The 19,983-nt window shown below is 42.0% G+C and overlaps 1 protein-coding gene across 4 annotated transcripts in view; it reads left to right on the top strand.

Moving 5' to 3' along the window:
• nrxn3a (neurexin 3a) overlaps positions 1 to 19,983 on the top strand; it is a 462,182-nt gene that overhangs the window by 431,917 nt on the left and 10,282 nt on the right. For 2 of the 4 annotated variants that reach the window (XR_009824241.1, XR_009824240.1), the window contains exon 24: positions 15,631 to 16,056. The exons of the other annotated variants lie outside the window; for them this stretch is intronic. The gene's annotated coding sequence lies outside the window, so the exon portion shown is untranslated. The remainder of the gene's footprint in view (positions 1 to 15,630; positions 16,057 to 19,983) is intronic. 4 annotated transcript variants of the gene reach the window in all.

Here is a 19,983-nt window from a genome sequence, read left to right as displayed (position 1 = left end):
ACTTCATTTGTGTTCAGTTCTTGTCCTTCATTGCTATGACTTTAATTGTGTTCAGTTGTTGTCCTTCACTGCTATGACTTCATTTGTGATGTGTTCTTGTCCTTCACTGCTATGACTTCATTTGTGATGTGTTCTTGTCCTTCACTGCTATGACTTCAATTGTGTTCAGTTCTTGTCCTTCACTGCTATGACTTCATTTGTGATGTGTTCTTGTCCTTCACTGCTATGACTTTACTTGTGTTCAGTTCTTGGCTTTCACTGCTATGACTTCATTTGTGTTCAGTTCTTGTCCCTCACTGCTATGACTTCATTTGTGTTCAGTTCTTGTCCCTCACTGCTATGACTTCATTTGTGTTCAGTTCTTGTCCCTCACTGCTATGACTTAATTTGTGTTCAGTTCTTGTCCTTTACTGCTATGACTTCATTTGTGTTCAGTTCTTGTCCTTCACTGCTATGACTTCATTTGTGTTGTGTTCTTGTCCTTCACTGCTATGACTTCATTTGTGTTGTGTTGTTGTCCTTCACTGCTATGACTTCATTTGTGTTCAGTTCTTGTCCTTCACTGCTATGACTTCATTTGTGTTCAGTTCTTGTCCTTCACTGCTATGACTTCATTTGTGTTCAGTTCTTGTCCTTCACTGCTATGACTTCATTTGTGTTCAGTTCTTGTCCTTCTCTGCTATGACTTCATTTGTGTTGTGTTCTTGTCCTTCACTGCTATGACTTAATGTGTGTTGTGTTCTTGTCCTTCACTGCTATGACTTCATTTGTGTTGTGTTCTTGTCCTTCACTGCTATGACTTAATTTGTGTTCAGTTCTTGTCCTTCACTGCTATGACTTCATTTGTGTTCAGTTCTTGTCCTTCACTGCTATGACTTCATTTGTGTTCAGTTCTTGTCCTTCACTGCTATGACTTCATTTGTGTTCAGTTCTTGTCCTTCACTGCTATGACTTCATTTGTGTTCAGTTCTTGTCCTTCTCTGCTATGACTTCATTTGTGTTGTGTTTTTGTCCTTCACTGCTATGACTTCATTTGTGATGTGTTCTTGTCCTTCACTGCTATGACTTCATTTGTGATGTGTTCTTGTCCTTCACTGCTATGACTTCATTTTTGTTCAGTTTTTGTCCTTCACTGCTATGACTTCAATCGTGTTCAGTTCTTGTCCTTCACTGCTATGACTTTATTTATGTTGTGTTCTTGTCCCTCACTGCTATGACTTCATTTGTGTTGTATTCTTGTCCTTCACTGCTATGACTTCCTTTATGTTCAGTTCTTGTCCTTCACTGCTATGACTTCAATTGTGTTCAGTTCTTGTCCTTCACTGCTATGACTTCATTTGTGTTGTGTTCTTGTCCCTCACTGCTATGACTTTATTTGTGTTGTATTCTTGTCCTTCACTGCTATGACTTCATTGGTGTTGTATTCTTGTCCTTCACTGCTATGACTTCCTTTATGTTCAGTTCTTGTCCTTCACTGCTATGACTTCAATTGTGTTCAGTTCTTGTCCTTCACTGCTATGACTTCATTTGTGTTGTGTTCTTGTCCCTCACTGCTATGACTACATTTGTGATGTGTTCTTGTCCTTCACTGCTATGACTTCATTTATGTTCAGTTTTGTCCTTCACTGCTATGACTTCATTTGTGATGTGTTCTTGTCCTTCACTGCTATGACTTCAATTTTGTTCAGTTCTTGTCCTTCACTGCTATGACTTCATTTGTGATGTGTTCTTGTCCTTCACTGCTATGACTTCAATTGTGTTCAGTTCTTGTCCTTCACTGCTATGACTTCATTTGTGTTCAGTTCTTGTCCTTCACTGCTATGACTTTACTTGTGTTCATTTCTTGGCCTTCACTGCTATGACTTCATTTGTGTTCAGTTCTTGTCCTTCACTGCTATGACTTCATTTGTGTTGTGTTCTTGTCCTTCACTGCTATGACTTCATTTGTGTTGTGTTCTTGTCCTTCACTGCTATGACTTCATTTGTGTTCAGTTCTTGTCCTTCACTGCTATGACTTCATTTATGTTCAGTTCTTGTCCTTCACTACTATGACTTAAATTGTGTTCAGTTCTTGTCCTTCACTGCTATGACTTCATTTGTGTTGTGTTCTTGTCCCTCACTGCTATGACTTCATTTGTGTTGTATTCTTGTCCTTCACTGCTATGACTTCATTTGTGTTCAGTTCTTGTCCTTCACTGCTATGACTTCATTTGTGTTCAGTTCTTGTCCTTCACTGCTATGACTTCAATTGTGTTCAGTTCTTGTCCTTCACTGCTATGACTTCATTTGTGTTGTGTTCTTGTCCCTCACTGCTATGACTTCATTTGTGTTGTATTCTTGTCCTTCACTGCTATGACTTCATTTATGTTCAGTTCTTGTCCTTCACTGCTATGACTTCAATTGTGTTCAGTTCTTGTCCTTCACTGCTATGACTTCATTTGTTTTGTGTTCTTGTCCCTCACTGCTATGACTTCATTTGTGTTGTATTTTTGTCCTTCACTGCTATGACTTCATTTGTATCCAGTTCTTGTCCTTCACTACTATGACTTCAATTGTGTTCAGTTCTTGTCCCTTCACTGTTATGACTTCAAATTGTATTCAGTTCTTGTCCCTCACTGCTATGACTTCATTTGTGTTCAGTTCTTGTCCCTCACTGCTATGACTTCATTTGTGTTCAGTTCTTGTCCTTCACTGCTATGACTTCACTTGTGTTCAGTTCTTGTCCCTCACTGCTATGACTTCATTTGTGTTCAGGTCTTGTCCTTCACTGCTATGACTTCATTTGTGTTGTGTTCTTGTCCTTCACTGCTATGACTTCATTTGTGTTGTGTTCTTTTCCTTCACTGCTATGACTTCATTTGTGTTCAGTTCTTGTCCCTCACTGCTATGACTTCATTTGTGTTCAGGTCTTGTCCTTCACTGCTATAACTTCATTTGTGTTCAGTTCTTGTCCCTCACTGCTATGACTTCATTTGTGTTCAGGTCTTGTCCTTCACTGCTATGACTTCATTTGTGTTCAGGTCTTGTCCTTCACTGCTATGACTTCATTTGTGTTCAGGTCTTGTCCTTCACTGCTATGACTTCATTTGTGTTCAGGTCTTGTCCTTCACTGCTATGACTTCATTTGTGTTCAGGTCTTGTCCTTCACTGCTATGACTTCATTTGTGTTGTGTTCTTGTCCTTCACTGCTATGACTTCATTTGTGTTGTGTTCTTGTCCTTCACTGCTATGACTTCATTTGTGTTGTGTTCTTGTCCTTCACTGCTATGACTTCATTTGTGTTCAGTTCTTGTCCTTCACTGCTATGACTTCAAATTGACTTGTGTCTTAATTTTTGCGCTAAAAGCTAAGTGAAGTGTGGGATGGGCACGACATGGAGTGGATCCTCATGTTCTGCAGTCTAACTTCATCCCATTAAAATTAGCACAGAATCTTCTTGCCAAACTCTTATGTTTTCATTCCAATCCATGGGTTAGTGTTAGTGTTAGTGTTAACCTAACTAAACCAACCCTAACCCTCATTGTGTGAAATTGGGACACGGTCTGTCACTCACCTTTTCTTGTCAGTCTTACCTTCCTTTTCTATGTTTTTGTTGTTTTGGTTCTTTTCTACTTTCCCTAAATGCAACTTCCTTTAAGCATGCATCAACATCCTGCAGCTCAAAGTAGAGATGATGTCATCTTTCTACAGAAGTCCTTTACGTGCAGAGATGATGTCATCTTTCTAGAGAAGTCATTTAAGTGCAGAGATGATGTCATCTTTCTAGGGAAGTCCTTTAAGTGCAGAGATGATGTCATCTTTCTAGAGAATTCCTTTAAGTGCAGAGATGATGTCATCTTTCGAGAGAAGTCCTTTAAGTGCAGAGATGATGTCATCTTTCTAGAGAAGTCCTTTAAGTGCAGAGATTATGTCATCTTTCTAGAGAAGTCCTATAAGTGCAGAGATGATGTCATCTTTCTAGAGAAGTCCTTTAAGTGCAGAGATGATGTCATCTTTCTAGAGAAGTCCTTTAAGTGCAGAGATGATGTCATCTTTCTAGAGCAGTCCTTTAAGTGCAGAGATGATGTCATCTTTCTAGAGCAGTCCTATAAGTGCAGAGATGATGTCATCTTTCTAGAGCAGTCCTTTAAGTGCAGAGATGATGTCATCTTTCTAGAGCAGTCCTATAAGTGCAGAGATGATGTCATCTTTCTAGAGCAGTCCTATAAGTGCAGAGATGATGTCATCTTTCTAGAGCAGTCCTATAAGTGCAGCGTGTCTGTTGTGTTCTTTGATTGTGTGCATCTACTTGAAGTGTCTGCACTGCACAAATCTTTCTTCTTGCAGCTTTTGCATTTGAAACTTTGCAGAGGTTTTGATTCGGAACCCAAAAGGTCTTTGGTTGAACTTCTTACCTTTCTTTTCTTTTCTTTTTCACAATTGGATTCCAATGAAATATTATTGTTAAACATCTTTGACTCACTTTTACCATTTTGGATGTAGAACAGGGTGTCCATAAAGTCACTTCACCGTTGTGTTTACCTGTGTTGCCAAAACTAATCTACCCACACGGCTGTTGAATACAAAGTAGATATTGCTGTGGTTGCTTATTTTGTCTTGCCTTGTTCGCCGTAAAATCCATGGTAGCAATGCTGTCATCAATGGTAGCAATGGTGTCATCCATGGTAGCAATGGTGTCATCCATGGTAGCAATGGTGTCATCCATGGTAGCAATGCTGTCATCCATGTTAGCAATGGTGTCATCAATGGTAGCAATGGTGTCATCCATGGTAGCAATGCTGTCATCAATGGTAGCAATGGTGTCATCCATGGTAGCAATGGTGTCATCCATGGTAGCAATGGTGTCATCCATGGTAGCAATGCTGTCATCCATGGTAGCAATGGTGTCATCCATGGTAGCAATGGTGTCATCCATGGTAGCAATGCTGTCATCCATGTTAGCAATGGTGTCATCCATGGTAGCAATGGTGTCATCCATGGTAGCAATGGTGTCATCCATGGTAGCAATGGTGTCATCCATGGTAGCAATGGTGTCATCCATGGTAGCAATGGTGTCATCCATGGTAGCAATGGTGTTATCCATGGTAGCAATGCTGTCATCCATGGTAGCAATGGTGTCATCCATTGTAGAAATGGTGTCATCCATGGTAGCAATGCTGTCATCCATGGTAGCAATGGTGTCATTCATGGTAGCAATGGTGTCATCCATGGTAGCAATGGTGTAATCCATGGTAGCAATGGTGTCATCCATGGTAGCAATGGTGTCATCCATGGTAGCAATGGTGTCATCCATGGTAGCAATGCTGTCATCCATGGTAGCAATGCTGTCATTCATGGTAGCAATGCTGTCATCCATGGTAGCAAAGGTGTCATCCATGGTAGCAATGGTGTCACCGATGGTAGCAATGGTGTCATCCATGGTAGCAATGCTGTCATCCATGGTAGCAATGCTGTCATTCATGGTAGCAATGCTGTCATCCATGGTAGCAAAGGTGTCATCCATGGTAGCAATGGTGTCACCGATGGTAGCAATGGTGTCATCCATGGTAGCAATGCTGTCACCCATGGTAGCAATGGTGTCATCCATGGTAGCAATGCTGTCATCCATGGTAGCAATGCTGTCATCCATGGTAGCAATGCTGTCATCCATGGTAGCAATGCTGTCATCCATGGTAGCAATGGTGTCATCCATGGTAGCAATGGTGTCATCCATGGTAGCAATGGTGTTATCCATGGTAGCAATGGTGTCATCCATGGTAGCAATGGTGTCATCCATTGTAGAAATGGTGTCATCCATGGTAGCAATGCTGTCATCCATGGTAGCAATGGTGTCATTCATGGTAGCAATGGTGTCATCCATGGTAGCAATGGTGTAATCCATGGTAGCAATGGTGTCATCCATGGTAGCGATGGTGTCATCCATGGTAGCAATGGTGTCATCCATGGTAGCAATGCTGTCATCCATGGTAGCAATGCTGTCATTCATGGTAGCAATGCTGTCATCCATGGTAGCAAAGGTGTCATCCATGGTAGCAATGGTGTCACCGATGGTAGCAATGGTGTCATCCATGGTAGCAATGCTGTCATCCATGGTAGCAATGCTGTCATTCATGGTAGCAATGCTGTCATCCATGGTAGCAAAGGTGTCATCCATGGTAGCAATGGTGTCACCGATGGTAGCAATGGTGTCATCCATGGTAGCAATGCTGTCACCCATGGTAGCAATGCTGTCATCCATGGTAGCAATGCTGTCATCCATGGTAGCAATGCTGTCATCCATGGTAGCAATGCTGTCATCCATGGTAGCAATGGTGTCATCCATGGTAGCAATGGTGTCATCCATGGTAGCAATGCTGTCATCCATGGTAGCAATGGTGTCACCCATGGTGTTATCCATGGTAGCAATGGTGTCATCCATGGTAGCAATGGTGTCATCCATGGTAGCAATGGTGTAATCCATGGTAGCAATGGTGTCATCCATGGTAGCAATGGTGTCATCCATGGTAGCAATGGTGTCATCCATGGTATCAATGGTGTCATCCATGGTAGCAATGGTGTCATCCATGGTAGCAATGGTGTCATCCATGGTAGCAATGCTGTCATCCATGGTAGCAATGGTGTCGTCCATGGTAGCAATGTTGTCATCCATGGTAGCAATGCTGTCATCAATGGTAGCAATGGTGTCATCCATGGTAGCAATGGTGTCATCCATGGTAGCAATGGTGTCATCCATGGTAGCAATGGTGTCACCTATGGTAGCAATGGTGTCATCCATGGTAGCAATGGTGTCATCCAAGGTAGCAATGCTGTCATCCATGGTAGCAATGGTGTCATCCATGGTAGCAATGGTGTCACCCATGGTAGCAATGCTGTCATCCATGGTAGCAATGGTGTCATCCATGGTAGCAATGCTGTCATCCATGGTAGCAATGGTGTCATTCATGGTAGCAATGGTGTCATCCATGGTAGCAATGGTGTCATCCATGGTAGCAATGGTGTCATCCATGGTAGCAATGGTTTTACCCATGGTAGCAATGCTGTCATCCATGGTAGCAATGGTGTCATCCATGGTAGCAATGGTGTCATCCATGGTAGCAATGGTGTCATCCATGGTAGCAATGGTGTCATCCATGGTAGTAATGGTGTCCTCCATGGTAGCAATGCTGTCATCCATGGTAGCAATGGTGTCACCCAGGGTAGTAATGGTGTCACCCATGGTAGCAATGGTGTCACCCATGGTAGCAATGGTGTCATCCATGGTAGCACTGGTGTCATCCATGGTAGCAATGGTGTCACCCATGGTAGCAATGGTGTCACCCATGGTAGCAATGCTGTCATCCATGGTAGCAATGGTGTCATCCATGGTAGCAATGGTGTCATCCATGGTAGCAATGCTGTCATCCATGGTAGCAATGGTGTCACCCATGGTAGCAATGGTGTCATCCATGTTAGCAATGGTGTCATCCATGGTGGCAATGGTGTCATCCATGGTAGCAATGGTGTCATCCATGGTGGCAATGGTGTCATCCATGGTAGCAATGGTGTCATCCATGGTGGCAATGTTGTCATCCATGGTGGCAATGTTGTCATCCATGGTAGCAATGTTGTCATCCATGGTAGCAATGGTGTCGTCCATGGTAGCAATGGTGTCATCCATGGTGGCAATGTTGTCATCCATGGTGGCAATGTTGTCACCCATGGTAGCAATGCTGTCATCCATGGTAGCAATGGTGTCGTCCATGGTAGCAATGTTGTCATCCATGGCAGCAATGCTGTCACCCATGGTAGCAATGGTGTCGTCCATGGTAGCAATGCTGTCATCCATGGTAGCAATGCTGTCATCCATGGTAGCAATGGTGTCGTCCATGGTAGCAATGTTGTCATCCATGGTAGCAATGGTGTCGTCCATGGTAGCAATGCTGTCATCCATGGTAGCAATGCTGTCATCCATGGTAGCAATGGTGTCGTCCATGGTAGCAATGGTGTCATCCATGGTAGCAATGGTGTCATCCATGGTAGCAATGGTGTCATCCATCGTAGCAATGGTGTCATCCATGGTAGTAATGGTGTCATCCATGGTGTCAGGAAGCTTGGCAGGCACAAGTCATTGATACAACCTTGTTTATACGTACATGTCCTTTAAAAGTGACTTGTACACAACGTTGCAACATAGTTGTATTTGTCAACTGAAACAACCTTGCTACATAGTTAGGGTTACAAAGGTACACAATGTAAGATACAAAGGTACACAACATAAGATAGGGTTACAAAGGTACACAATGTAAGATACAAAGGTACACAACATAAGATAGGGTTACAAAAGTACACAACATAAGGCAGGGTTACAAAAGTACACAACATAAGATACAAAGGTACACAACATAAGATAGGGTTACAAAGGTACACAATGTAAGATACAAAGGTACACAACATAAGATACAAAGGTACACAACAAAAGATAGGGTTACAAAGGTACACAATGTAAGATACAAAGGTACACAACATAAGATAGGGTTACAAAGGTACACAATGTAAGATACAAAGGTACACAACATAAGATAGGGTTACAAAAGTACACAACATAAGGCAGGGTTACAAAAGTACACAACATAAGATACAAAGGTACACAACATAAGATAGGGTTACAAAGGTACACAATGTAAGATACAAAAGTACACAACATAAGATACAAAGGTACACAACATAAGACAGGGTTACAAAGGTACACAATGTAAGATACAAAGGTACACAACATAAGATACAAAGGTACACAACATAAGATAGGGTTACAAAGGTACACAATGTAAGATACAAAGGTACACAACATAAGATAGGGTTACAAAGGTACACAATGTAAGATACAAAGGTACACAACATAAGATAGGGTTACAAAGGTACACAATGTAAGATACAAAGGTACACAACATAAGATAGGGTTACAAAGGTACACAATGTAAGATACAACGGTACACAACATAAGATAGGGTTACAAAGGTACACAATGTAAGATACAAAGGTACACAACATAAGATAGGGTTACAAAGGTACACAATGTAAGATACAAAGGTACACAACATAAGATAGGGATACAAAGGTACACAACATAAGATAGGGTTACAAAGGTACACAACATAAGATAGGGTTACAAAGGTACACAACATAAGATACAAAGGTACACAACATAAGATAGGGTTACAAAGGTACACAACATAAGATACAAAGGTACACAACATAAGATAGGGTTACAAAGGTACACAACATAAGATAGGGTTACAAAGGTACACAACATAAGATAGGGTTACAAAGGTACACAACATAAGATACAAAGGTACACAACACAAGATAGGGTTACAAAGGTACACAACATAAGATAGGGTTACAAAGGTACACAACATAAGATACAAAGGTACACAACATAAGATAGGGTTACAAAGGTACACAACATAAGATAGGGTTACAAAGGTACACAACATAAGATACAAAGGTACACAACATAAGATAGGGTTACAAAGGTACACAACATAAGATACAAAGGTACACAACATAAGATAGGGTTACAAAGGTACACAACATAAGATAGGGTTACAAAGGTACACAACATAAGATACAAAGGTACACAACATAAGATAGGGTTACAAAGGTTGATACATTGAACATATCTGATCAATATATCTCATCAATTGTTTTTGTAACACATTTGTTTTCCTGGTAAAGACACTGTATGGACACCCTGTACTACTAACTACTACTAACTACTCCTATCTACTACTAATATCTACTCCTAACTACTCATAACTACTCCTAACTACTCCTAACTACTCCTAATATCTACTCCTAACTACTCCTAACTACTCCTAACTAGTCCTAACTAGTCCTAACTACCTTCTGTGTTCTCCTTCACATGCGTGCTTTCTTTACAAATGAGATTAAAAACTAAGCTCAAGTCCCAAATTTGACCTTAAAGGGCAATTGCACTTTTTTGGGGGGTAATGTTGCCCCTTACCCACAATAAGTGAATTATATTTATATAATTACCCACAATAAGTGAATTATATTTATATAATTACCCACAATAAGTGAATTATATTTATATAATTACCCACAATAAGTGAATTATATTTATATAATTACCCACAATCCCTCTTTGAGACAAGAACACATTTGTCTTCCCTGTTCTGTGCATTCTAAAGAGTAAAAGACTGCTAGTAAGAGGTGGCTAACAACAATGTAGTCTGTCTATGAATGCAAGAAGTAAGTAACGAGCACAAGAAGTAAGTAACGAGCACAATGACGATCACTTCTCATACTTTGCTCATTTGACTCATTATTGTAACTTTTGTAACACTTTGGATCTGAAAGAAGGCACAACAAGCAGTTCTCTACTTCTGTCAACACAACAACATCAAATAAGTTTACTGTGTCGCACTATTGCTGAAAGTAAGACATCAAACTTCTGACTGTGATGTGATATTTAGTTTAGAACTTGTGCTAGCCTGAGCTGCTAACTTCTGCTAGCCTGAGCTGCTAACTTGTGCTAGCCTGTGCTGCTAACTTGAGCTAGCCTGTGCTGCTAACTTGTGCTAGCCTGAGCTGCTAACTTCTGCTAGCCTGAGCTGCTAACTTGTGCTAGCCTGTGCTGCTAACTTGAGCTAGCCTGTGCTGCTAACTTGTGCTAGCCTGAGCTGCTAACTTGAGCTAGCCTGAGCTGCTAACTCCAGAATGTTCCACACTCTTTGAATAATGAAACATTCTGCTTTCCGTTTGTTTACAGCCCGTAAGTATTCACAACACTTCACTTATGTCACAGCCTTGTTCCAAAATGGAACACATTCATTTTTGGCCTCAAACTTCTACACACAATACCCCATGGTGACAATGTGAAAAAGTTGTTTTCTTTCATTTTGAAAATGTATTAAAAGTAGATTAAAAAAAACTGCATTCACAGGCTTTCTTTAATACTTAGTTGATGCACCTGTTGATGCACCTGTTGATGCACCTGTTGATGCACCTGTTGATGCACCTGTTGATGCACCTGTGGCAGCCTCAAGTCTTTTTGCAACAGGTACACTCAACACTAATATAAAGGGAGACATAGTCTTCCCAATGTGTCCTGGGTCTTCCCCGTGGCCTCCTACCGGTCGGACGTGCCCTAAACACCTCCCTAGGGAGGCGTTCGGGTGGCATCCTGAGCAGATGCCCGAACCACCTCATCTGGCTCCTCTCCATGTGGAGGAGCAGCGGCTTTACTTTGAGCTCCCCCCGGATGACAGAGCTTCTCACCCTATCTCTAAGGGAGAGACCCACCACCCGGCGGAGGAAACTCATTTCGGCCGCTTGTACCCGTGATCTTGTCCCTTTGGTCATGAACCAAAGCTCATGACCATAGGTGAGGATGGGAACGTAGATCGATCGGTAAATTGAGAGCTTTGACTTGCGGCTCAGCTCCTTCTTCACCACAACGGATCGATACAGTGTCCGCATTACTGAAGACGCCGCACCGATCTGCCTGTCAATCTCACGATCCACTCTTCCCTCACTCGTGAACAAGACTCCGAGGTACTCGAACTCCTCCACTTGGGGCAGGGTCTCCTCCCCAACCCGGAGATGGCACTCTACCCTTTTCCGGGCGAGAACCATGGACTCGGACTTGGAGGTGCTGATTCTCATCCCAGTCGCTTCACACTCAGCTGCGAACCGATCCAGTGAGAGCTGAAGATCCTGGCCAGATGAAGCCATCAGGACCACATCGTCTGCAAAAAGCAGATACCTAATCCTGCAGCCACCAAACCAGATCCCCTCAACGCCTTCACTGCACCTAGAAATTCTGTCCATTAAAGTAAACAGAATGGGTGACAAAGGGCAGCCTCACTGGAAACGTGTCCGACTTACTGCCGGCAATGCGGACCAAGTTCTGACACTGATCGTACAGGGAGCGGACCGCCACAATCAGACAGTCCGATACCCCATACTCTCTGAGCACTCCCCGCAGGACTTCCAGAGGGACACGGTCGAATTCCATCTCCAAGTCTACAAAACACATGTAGACTGGTTGGGCAAACTCACATGCACCCTCAAGGACCCTGCCGAGAGTATAGAGCTGGTCCACAGTTCCACGACCAGGACGAAAACCACACTGTTCATCCTGAATCCGGGGTTCAACTATCCGGCGTAGCCTCCTCTCCAGTACACCTGAATAAACCTTACCGGGAAGGCTGAGGTGTGATCCCACGATAGTTGGAACACACCCTCCGGTTCCCCTTCTTAAAGAGAGGAACCACCACCCTGGTCTGCCAATCCAAAGGTACCGCCCCCGATGTCCACGAATTGCTGCAGATTCTTGTCAACCAAGACAGCCCCACAGCATCCAGAGCCTTAAGGAACTCCGGGCGGATCTCATCCACCCCCGGGGCCTTGCCACTGAGGAGCTTTTTAACTACCTCAGCAACCTCAGCCCCAGAAATAGGAGAGCCCACCACAGAATCCCCAGGCACTGCTTCCTCATAGGAATATGTGTTGGTGGGATTGAGGAGGTCTTCGAAGTATTCCTTCCACCGATCCACAACATCCGCAGTCGAGGTCAGCAGAACACCATCCATGGTGTAGACAGTGCGCTGCTTCCCTTTCCTGAGGCGGCGGATAGTGGTCCAGAATCGCTTCGAAGCCATCCGGAAGTCGTTTTCCATGGCTTCCCCGAACTCCTCCCATGTCCGAGTTTTTGCCCTTCGCGACCGCTGAAGCCGCACATCGCTTGGCCTGTCGGTACCTGTCCACTGCCTCCAGAGTCCTATGAGCTAAAAGAATCCAATAGGTCTCCTTCTTCCGCTTGACGGCATCCCTCACCGCCGGTGTCCACCAACGGGTTCTAGGATTACCGCCACGACAGGCACCAACTACCTTGCGGCCACAGCTCCAATCAGCCGCCTCCGCAATAGAGGTACGGAACATGGTCCACCTGGACTCAATGTCCAGCACCTCCCTCGTGACATGTTCAAAGTTTTTCCGAAGGTGGGAATTGAAACTCTCTCTGACAGGAGACTCTGCCAGATGTTCCCAGCAGACCCTCACAATGCGTTTGGGCCTGCCAGGTCTGTCCAGCATCCTCCCCCACCATCGCAGCCAACTCACCACCAGGTGGTGATCGGTAGAAGGCTCCGCCCGTCTCTTCACCCGAGTGTCCAAAGCATGAGGCCGCAAATCCGACGACACAACTACAAAGTCGATCATGGAACTGCGGCCTAGGGTGTCCTGGTGCCAAGTGCACATATGGACACCCTTATGTTTGAACATGGTGTTCGTTATGGACAATCTGTGACAAACACGAAAGTCCAATAACAAAACACCACTCGGGTTCAGATTCGGGCGGGAATTCTTCCCAATCACGCCTCTCCAGGTTTCACTGTCGTTGCCAACATGAGCGTTGAAGTACCCCAGTAGGACAAGGGAATCACCCGGGGGAGCACTTTCCAGTTCGCACTCGAGTGTATCCAAAAAGGGTGGGTACTCTGAACTGCTGTTTGGTGCGTAACCACAAACAACAGTCAGGACCCGTCACCCCACTCGAAGGCGGAGAGAGGCTACCCTCTCGTCCACTGGGTTGAACTCCAACCTGCAGGCTCTGAGCCGGGGGGGCAACAATAAATCCCACCCCAGCTCGTCACCTCTCACTGCGTGCAACGCCAGTGTGGAAGAGAGTCCAGCCCCTTTCGAGAGAACTGGTTCCAGATACCTTGCTGTGCGTCGAGGTGAGTCCGACTATATCCAGCCGGAACTTCTCTACCTCGCGCACTAGCTCAGGCTCCTTCCCCCTTAGCGAGGTGACGTTCCACGTCCCAAGAGCTAGCTTATGTAGCCGAGGATAAGACCGCCAAGTGCCCTGCCTTCGGCTGCCGCCCAGCTCACAATGCACCCGACCTCTATGGCCCCTCCCATGAGTGGTGAGCCCATTGGTGGGGTGACCCATGTTCCCTCTTCGGGCTGTGCCCGGCCGGGCCCCATGGGGACAGGCCCAGCCACCAGGCGCTCGCTCCTGGTGGCTTATATTATTGCACAGGTGTGCCTCAGGCTGCCGCGATAAAATGTGCAGTTTTATCACACAGCACAAAAAGCACAGATGTGGCAAGTTTTGAGGAAGCGTTCAGTCGGCATGCCGACTGCAGGAATGTCCACCAGAGCTGTAGAATGTTCTTTTCTCTACCATAAGCTCTCTCCAAAGGCATTATAGAGAATTTGGCAGCCTCCCAACCGCAGACCACGTGTAACCACACCCACCCAGGACCTCCATGATGGTCTGAGACCAGCCACCCGGACAGCTGCTGCGACAATCGGTTCGCATAACCAAATCATTTCTGCGCAAACTGCGAGAAACCTTGTCGTCTTCATCGGGGTCTTGAGCGGACTGCAGTTCATCGTCGTGGCCCACTCCGGTGGGAAAATGCTCACATTGGATGGCGTCTGGCACATTGGAGAGGTGTTCTCCTCACCGACGGATCCTGGTTTTCACCGTTCAGGGCAGGTGGCAGACAGAGCCGTTTGCTGATGTCAACCTTGCGAGTGGAGAGGCCCATGGTGGGGGTGAGGCTATGGTATGTCATGGACGAAGGAGATGCGTCACAGCAGATACTGAATGCTTCACTGACCCCCGATGAAGCAAAACTGCACATTTCAGAATGGCCTTTTACTGTGGTAGCCTAAGGCACACCTGTGCAATATTCATGCTGTTCAATCAGCATCTTGATATGTGAGGTGGGAGGGGTTATCTTGGCAGAGAAGAAATGCTCACTAACACAGATTTAGCCACAACAATATTTGAGAGGAATGAGTCTTTTGTGTTGAGTTCAACTCCTGCAAAATGGGAGCGAAAACAAAAGTGTTGCATTTCTATTTGTGTTCAGTATAGTAAAGTATTGAGCCATGGCTGACAATATTTACATACATGTGATTTTGTTGTACTTTATTTGTTTTAATACATTTCCAAAATAGAAAAAGAAAAAAAATTTCACATTGTCATGATGGGGTGTTGTGTGTAGAATTTTGAGGACAAAATGAATGTACTCCATTTTGGAATAAGTCGCCAACATAACAGAATGTGGAAAAAGTGTGACTATTTTTTTGTAGTTTTTTAAGTTGGTAGCGAGTGGATTTTCCAAGTTGTACTTCCTGTACAGGTAAGATGCGAGATGTAGCACCTGTGAGCAAGGCGACTACTTCCTCTATGTTAATATACACGGCATGTAAACAATGTGGGTTTTTTTTTACTTGCATCGTTAGCCGCCTGGTACTAGCAGTTTTTGAATGTTTAGAAGGCACATAGAAGAGCAAGAGGTGTGTTCTTGTCTCACAGAAGGATGGTGAGTGACGGGCGCAATAAAAGGAAATACAAAAAGTGCAGTTCCCTTCTAAGTAGATGCTCTTTGTGCTCATGTTGACATTTGCAAAGGTGCGTCCGATGAACTCATGCATATTTCCTGAAGAAAAGCCCAAGAATTGCATGGCTAAAAAGTTGCAGTTTAGGGTTTGTCAGAGCTGTCAGTGTTAGACTTCTTTCTGTAGATGGGCATGTATATGCTCATTGTTTGTATATCATGGGCATGTATATGCTCATTGTTTGTATATCCCATCCCTTCCTTACAGCCAAAAGCTCTATTGCCGCCCGACCGCCTCGTTCTGCCTTTACATGGACATGGCAACTGACTTACACACTCACCCTCATCAGCACCATTTCCTATGTAACATCTTCATAGGCCCCGCCCCTTCTTCACCTGCTCCCTCGTCTTAGAACTCATTCTGCTCCACGGGAGTCTAGTAATAACACTGGAACGGGAATAGATTTTAGCTATGTCCATTTTCTCTTTTTCTTTTGTAAAAACAAGACAGAAATTATTTAGCCAGAGAAATCTAAGAAGAGAAGGATGGTGTTTATTTTTCTGTTTTGTGGCGTGGATGTGTGTGCTGTTGCCTCCTGTACTGTCATGTTGATACAAGTGGATATCCATTATACAACTTTTATTTTCTATATCCTTTTCTTTCCTGACAAATTCATGCGGGCAAAATGTCGATGTAAGTTGACGACTCGCCTCTCCTTCAGTTGTTTGCCACTGATGCAGTTTCAAGCTCAGCCTGCGATGCTACAGGGTCTCCCGAAAGTCTTCTATCACATTCTCCTACTAAATAATACTTCATTCTTTCAGGGATGCACAAATAAATGCATTCAATCAAACAAAATGTTAAAAACTTCCCTGTCTGACTAGAAAATTGCATTTTTGTTCAAATATTGACCATTTTTTCTACTTAATTATGATTAATCCAAATTTGAAAGTGTATTTACCCATTTTCTGGACGATTAGCCGCTACTTTTTTCCCCCCAAACTTTGAACCCTGCGGCTTATACGAAGGTGCGGCTTATCTATGGATTTGTTCACGCTAACGGGTAAATGACGGAATGGATGAGGCAAAGAAATCAAACAAGTGCTAAAATGATCCACTTTGAGAGACTGTTCAACAAAGTGTTGACAAAGTAAAAGGAATAAATAATACAACGTGACTACATCCTTTTTCAGGGATGCAAAAATGAATGCATTCAATTAAAAATATTTTTTTTAAACTTCCCTGTCTAACAGTCTGACTAGAAAATTGCATTTTTGTTCAAATAATGGCCATTTTTTTTAGCTTTATTTTTAAATTATGCAAATAAGTAATTGCCTGTACTTAATTATGATTCATCCAAATTTGAAACGATAAGCCGCTACTTTTTTCCCACGTTTTGAACCCTGCGGCTTATACAAAGGTGCAGCTTATCTATGGATTTGTTCATGCTAACGGGTAAATGATGAACTGGGTGAGGCAAAGAAATCAAACAAGTGCTAAAATGATCCACTTTAAGAGACTGTTCAACAAAGTGTTGACAAAGTAAAAGGAATAAATAATACAACGTGACTACATCCTTTTTCAGGGATGCAAAAATAAATGCATTCAATAAAAAACATTTTTTTAAACTTCCCTTTCTAACAGTCTGACTAGAAAATTGCATTTTTGTTCAAATATTGGCCATTTTTTCTACTTAATTATGATTAATCCAAATTTGAAAGTGTATTTACCCATTTTCTGGACGATTAGCCGCTACTTTTTTCCCCCCAAACTTTGAACCCTGCGGCTTATACGAAGGTGCGGCTTATCTATGGGTTTGTTCACGCTAACGGGTAAATGATGGAATGGATGAGGCAAAGAAATCAAACAAGTGCTAAAATGATCCACTTTGAGAGACTGCTCAACAAAGTGTTGACAAAGTAAAAGGAATAAATAATACAACGTGACTACATTATTTTTCAGGGATGCAAAAATAAATGCATTCAATTAAAAATATTTTTTTTAAACTTCCCTTTCTAACAGTCTGACTAGAAAATTGCATTTTTGTTCAAATATTGGCCATTTTTTCTACTTAATTATGATTAATCCAAATTTGAAAGTGTATTTACCGATTTTCTGGACGATAAGCCGCTACTTTTTTTTTACCCAAACTTTGAACCCTGCGGCTTATACGAAGGTGCGGCTTATCTATGGATTTGTTCACGCTAACGGTTAAATGATGGAATGGATAAAGCAAAGAAATCAAACAAGTGCTAAAATGATCCACTTTGAGAGACTGTTCAACAAAGTGTTGACAAAGTAAAAGGAATAAATAATACAACGTGACTACATCCTTTTTCAGGGATGCAAAAATGAATGCATTCAATTAAAAATATATTTTTTAAACTTCCCTGTCTAACAGTCTGACTAGAAAATTGCATTTTTGTTCAAATAATGGCCATTTTTTTTAGCTTTATTTTTAAATTATGCAAATAAGTAATTGCCTGTACTTAATTATGATTCATCCAAATTTGAAACGATAAGCCGCTACTTTTTTCCCACGTTTTGAACCCTGCGGCTTATACAAAGGTGCAGCTTATCTATGGATTTGTTCATGCTAACGGGTAAATGATGAACTGGGTGAGGCAAAGAAATCAAACAAGTGCTAAAATGATCCACTTTAAGAGACTGTTCAACAAAGTGTTGACAAAGTAAAAGGAATAAATAATACAACGTGACTACATCCTTTTTCAGGGATGCAAAAATAAATGCATTCAATAAAAAACATTTTTTTAAACTTCCCTTTCTAACAGTCTGACTAGAAAATTGCATTTTTGTTCAAATATTGGCCATTTTTTCTACTTAATTATGATTAATCCAAATTTGAAAGTGTATTTACCGATTTTCTGGACGATAAGCCGCTACTTTTTTTTTACCCAAACTTTGAACCCTGCGGCTTATACGAAGGTGCGGCTTATCTATGGATTTGTTCACGCTAACGGTTAAATGATGGAATGGATAAAGCAAAGAAATCAAACAAGTGCTAAAATGATCCACTTTGAGAGACTGTTCAACAAAGTGTTGACAAAGTAAAAGGAATAAATAATACAACGTGACTACATCCTTTTTCAGGGATGCAAAAATGAATGCATTCAATTAAAAATATTTTTTTTAAACTTCCCTGTCTAACAGTCTGACTAGAAAATTGCATTTTTGTTCAAATAATGGCCATTTTTTTAGCTTTATTTTTAAATTATGCAAATAAGTAATTGCCTGTACTTAATTATGATTCATCCAAATTTGAAACGATAAGCCGCTACTTTTTTCCCACGTTTTGAACCCTGCGGCTTATACAAAGGTGCAGCTTATCTATGGATTTGTTCATGCTAACGGGTAAATGATGAACTGGGTGAGGCAAAGAAATCAAACAAGTGCTAAAATGATCCACTTTAAGAGACTGTTCAACAAAGTGTTGACAAAGTAAAAGGAATAAATAATACAACGTGACTACATCCTTTTTCAGGGATGCAAAAATAAATGTATTCAATAAAAAACATTTTTTTAAACTTCCCTTTCTAACAGTCTGACTAGAAAATTGCATTTTTGTTCAAATATTGGCCATTTTTTTCTACTTAATTATGATTAATCCAAATTTGAAAGTGTATTTACCGATTTTCTGGACGATTAGTCGCTACTTTTTCCCCCCAAACTTTGAACCCTGCGGCTTATACGAAGGTGCGGCTTATCTATGGATTTGTTCACGCTAACAGTTAAATGACGGAATGGATGAGGCAAAGAAATCAAACAAGTGCTAAAATGATCCACTTTGAGAGACTGTTCAACAAAGTGTTGACAAAGTAAAAGGAATAAATAATACAACGTGACTACATCCTTTTTCAGGGATGCAAAAATAAATGCATTCAATAAAAAACTTTTTCTTTAAACTTCCCTTTCTAACAGTCTGACTAGAAAATTGCATTTTTGTTCAAATATTGGCCATTTTTTCTACTTAATTATGATTAATCCAAATTTGAAAGTGTATTTACCGATTTTCTGGACGATAAGCCGCTACTTTTTTTTCCCCCAAACTTTGAACCCTGCGGCTTATACGAAGGTGCGACTTATCTATGGATTTGTTCACGCTGACGGGTAAATGACGGAATGGATGAGGCAAAGAAATCAAACAAGTGCTAAAATGATCCACTTTAAGAGATTGTTCAACAAAGTGTTGACAAAGTAAAAGGAATAAATAATACAACGTGACTATATCCTTTTTCAGGGATGCAAAAATAAATGCATTCAATCAAAAGTATTTTTTTTAAACTTCCCTGTCGAACAGTCTGACTATAAAATTGCATTTTTCTTCAAATAATGGCCATTCTTTTAGCTTTATTTTTAAATTATGAAAATAAATAATTGCCTGTACTTAATTATCATTCATCCAAATTTGAAACGATAAGCCGCTACTTTTTTTCCCACGCTTTGAACCCTGCGGCTTATACAAAGGTGCAGCTTATCTATGGATTTTTCTTCGCTAACGGATAAATGATGAACTGGGTGAGGCAAAGAAATCAAACAAGTGCTAAAATGATCCATGTTCAACCAAGTGTTGACAAAGTGCAAGGAAAAAGAGTCCTGGTA

The sequence above is a fragment of the Entelurus aequoreus genome, linkage group LG23 (genome assembly GCF_033978785.1).
Source record: "Entelurus aequoreus isolate RoL-2023_Sb linkage group LG23, RoL_Eaeq_v1.1, whole genome shotgun sequence".
NCBI lineage: Eukaryota > Metazoa > Chordata > Actinopteri > Syngnathiformes > Syngnathidae > Entelurus > Entelurus aequoreus.
Note: the sequence above shows the minus strand (reverse complement) of the source record. Positions and strands in the feature narration are given on the sequence as shown.